Source organism: Chenopodium quinoa, unplaced genomic scaffold (genome assembly GCF_001683475.1).
Source record: "Chenopodium quinoa cultivar QQ74 unplaced genomic scaffold, ASM168347v1, whole genome shotgun sequence".
NCBI classification, from domain to species: Eukaryota; Viridiplantae; Streptophyta; class Magnoliopsida; order Caryophyllales; family Amaranthaceae; genus Chenopodium; species Chenopodium quinoa.
Window position 1 is genome coordinate 3,585,836 of NW_018743262.1, and position 4,072 is coordinate 3,589,907.

At 32.5% G+C, this 4,072-nt stretch overlaps 1 long non-coding RNA gene across 1 annotated transcript; it reads left to right on the forward strand.

Annotated features, from left to right (window-relative positions):
* The first annotated feature begins 1,031 nt into the window (after positions 1 to 1,031).
* LOC110735314 lies at positions 1,032 to 2,775 on the forward strand. The gene is made up of 2 exons (XR_002514068.1): positions 1,032 to 1,733; positions 2,579 to 2,775. It is a non-coding gene; the product is annotated as an uncharacterized LOC110735314 (long non-coding RNA).
* The last annotated feature ends 1,297 nt before the right edge of the window (positions 2,776 to 4,072 follow it).

The window sequence follows — 4,072 nt, forward strand, 5'->3', positions numbered from 1 at the left end:
GTTCAATATCGTCATGCATGTCTTAAACATCCTTTTTAGTATTTAATGTTGTTGACATGCCCTTTTCATAGCAATGCCATCCTTCAGTGCCAGGCTCGATCCCGTTTGCAATCAAATGATTGAACACTGTCTCTTTACGATGCCAAAAGCGGTGATAGCACGCCTTACACGGGCAAGTAATTTGATCTCCAATTGCTCGTGTTGAGAACTCTTTATCAAAATAATCCTCTACACCTTTCTCATACTCATGACTAGATTGTAAGAAGTTGGTCCAACTACTCATTTCGTCTCCTTTATCAAAATTTAAACATAGTGAATTTAAAGATTTAAAATATATATTGGCATATAATTTTAACATTTATAAAAGGAATGAGAATATCCATGTAAATAAACGCCCATAAATTCAACCTTGTATATATGATAACATTAAAAATCAAACAAATAGGTCCAAATGTATGCTTAGATTAGAAGACTACTATACTTCAGAGAAGAAAACAACTTAATTAAGGAAATGTTATCCCTGTCTTTAGGTTACTATCATCTAAAAAGTGCAAATCGCTTTTTTTTTTTACACAAGGCAGAGGTATACACTTCTTCTCATAGTTCTAGGTAGGCTTATACAATCAGTCAGATCTTCACCAAAGTTCCAGGGATGAATGGGTTTGGACTATGGAGTGAGAATGGAAGATGAAAAGTAGAGAAGATGGGTAGAGGATAAAGAGGTAAAGGGCAAGTTCCACATTGGGGAGGGGTAATAAAACAGAGGGGAACGAGAACTCCAAGAATTTAATAGCGAAATTCAATGGTAAAAACCACCCACCTAACAACGACAAAGGAAAAGAGCATTTTAAACCACCTTCCCCTTTATCGATATCCACAAAACATAGGACCAGGAGAATATGCTAACTTTCTGAAGTATTGTTCTGCCTGAGGAGTAGGAATCTTGTGTATTGTTTTATCTATGAAACTTTCTACCATATTATTTCAAGAAAATAATTTAAAGACAAGCTGCTGCCCCACTTTCATTAGTTAACATATTTAATCAAGGACCTAGGCAAGCCCTTTCATGCTTTGATTATTGATTAAGGAAAGAAAATTTAAAACTGACTAAATCAAATGAAACCATCTAAACTAATTTTATTAATCCAAATTCTAAACTAGCTTTTATAATGACTGAAAACTAACTACTAGCATAATAACTATAAGAATTAAGGGCCAATTACCCCAAGCTAATTTCAATACTACAAAAAGTGGAAAAAGGACCCCTAATTAGAGACCCATTATCTTAACCAACAGGTATGTTTGATGTAAGAGATCCTTTAATAGAGATAACGGGTCTCTTATAAGCCCTTGGGCCCACAAATTTATTGATAGGAGTGAGATAAGAAAGCCATTGTAAGAGCAACGGGTCTCTTACCTTCCTTTTTCACTTCTCAATTATTTATGCGTGTTGTTGTACGCTACCATCCTTTTGCTCAATCTCTCTCCTCTGCATCACTTTGTTTATCACCGACATTCCTTTGCTAATTTTTTTCCTCAAAAACTCATTTCTCATTCACCTCCAATTTATGGCTTCATCTCCTTATTTTCCACCTTCATCAACGACTTCTTCGAGCATATGCATGCTCCTTGTATTTTGAGAAGTCTCAACCTTCAAGATCCCTCTTTGCTTATCCTCCGACGACAGTTTCAAAGTGCTTTAGTGCAATTAGATCTAGATTTAATCATTCAAGGTACAGTTTTTGTGAATTTCACCGAGGTTGTTCGAAATTTATTGTTTTATTCTGGGTTGCTTTAATTTGGGTTAGCGATGGTGGTGGGTAGATATTTTTGGTTTTTTTTTTGTGAGTTGTGTTTTCGTTTGATTTTTGGTTTGTTTTTGTGAGTTGGTTTTTGTTTAATTTTCGATTTTTTTTGGTAATAATGAAAACAGGTTTGTGATTCTTTTTTTACTCTCGAATTCTAATTTTCATTATATTGATTATAATCCTTTTGTTGGATCTATTGAAAGATTATGTGATTGTGCAATTTGTGCTCTAATCATTGAGATAGATCTAGAGTTTTCGAGAAAAGGTCCGAAGATCTATATAAGAAAGGTCCGAAGATCTATATCAGAAAGGTCTGAAGATTGTGTAGTAGAATTTGCAGTTTTTTTTAAAAGTTTTTGCATGGTGGTTGTTTTGATTTTGGATTTTTTCGTGGGTGAGTATGGTTTTATGGGGGTTATTTTGGTTTATCTTTGGATTGCTTTTGGCGGTGAGGCAGTGGCGGAGGCTAGGGTATTTAGGAGGGTTGGGCCGTTAAGGATGGTTTATACTTTATATGGGTGTGGAGGTAGTCTAGTCGTGTTGAATTGTTGGTGTTCTGGTCTTTATCTGATTTTTTGATTTTTTTTAGTTTGAATGTTAAATTAGATTATTGCTCTTTATTTTACTGAATATTAACTTGTTTATAGGCTCTTAATTTAGCAAGCTATATTTTAATTTCATATAACTGCATAACATTTTGCATAATTGTTCCTACTACTGTTATATTATTGGGCATAATTACTCCTAATATTGTTTATATCATTAAACAGGTTATGCTATTGATAATCATGGAAGGAATACAGAGTACAAGATACACTATTAATGTATGGTTGTATGGAGTATATACTTGTAAATTATTCAATAAGCTACCAATTGTAAATTCTAGTAATTATTTTGTAAATTTCAATAATTAATCTATGTTGGTTTGTTTAATTATATATTCAAAGTTTACATTTTATTCAGTCAATTCAATAACGCAATGAAATTCAAATTTCAAAATACTATATATAATAAAACAATCACGAGAATTTTTTTTAAACAAAAAAAAAAGAAGAAAGAGACCTGTTATGTCGCATATGGGGTCTGTTTGATACCCCACCAAAAAGACTCGTTATGTTAGATAACGGGTCTCTTATCCTTCTAAATAATTTTTCAATTTACTAGTCTGACAAACCTGACTTCTTAATGAACGGGTCTGTTATGTTTTTTAAACAGACCCCTCCAAAGAGGCGGTTTGTTTATCTGACAGACCCCTTAGCTAGAGACCCGTTGTTTGGCGGTTTGTAAAGCATTTTTCAACGGGTCTCTTTGCTACTTTTTGTAGTAGTGCATCACACCAAGCCAAGCATATATACATGCATACATATAAAATGAAAAGAATGTTGCAAGCCACATAACTAATGAGAACATTGATTTTAAAAAAAAAACAGCGTATGTCTCAAAAAATTCATTAATATACATATACAAAAAAAAAAAAAAAGAAATTAATTTGCGTGAAACCATGAATAACACCAGGTGCAATTTCAATTGCAATAATATAGAATCCAATCAAAACCAACCCTGTAACTAGATTGTGATGATAATTCACATTAAATTGAATGATTAAATAACCTAAAAATTAAAAAATCCACTGAAAATATAACTAATATACCTTATTGGAAGCGCAAGTTGATGGAACCCCAGATGATGATCGAATTGACGACTGATTTTGTGATGTAATTTGCGAATTGAACTTGAATTACGAGATCGGGTTTTTTGTGATAATGGAAGAACGAAGTTGCTATACTAAGGAATGAACTTGAACCTAGGATTGATTGAGAGAATATTTTTTTTAAAAGTTTCCTTAATTTCTGGCGGTTAAATCTAATGAAGGCCCAATTTTTTTTAAATTATTTTGGCGGTAATCCTAAACCTATACAATAAATTGGTAATTAAATTTGGGGGTTAACACTAACTTTTAATTTATTATATATGTTTAATCACCTTAAAATAATGGAAACCTCTTAGTGTTACCGTAAAATGTTACTTATCTTAAAAGTGTTACTATGGAGTGATACTTATGGTAAAAGTGTTATAATGAGTGTTACATTCTATTAAAGTGTTACCAAAGTGATACTTATTAATATAATATTTTGCATTTCAAGAAGTGTTACCAATTACATGTTACATAAAGTCAGTTATGTACTAGTGTGATTTTTCTTCATGTCCTTTGAAGGTTTCTTCAGAAGCCACTTCTTCACATCATTGGGCAAGGAAGGAGGAAC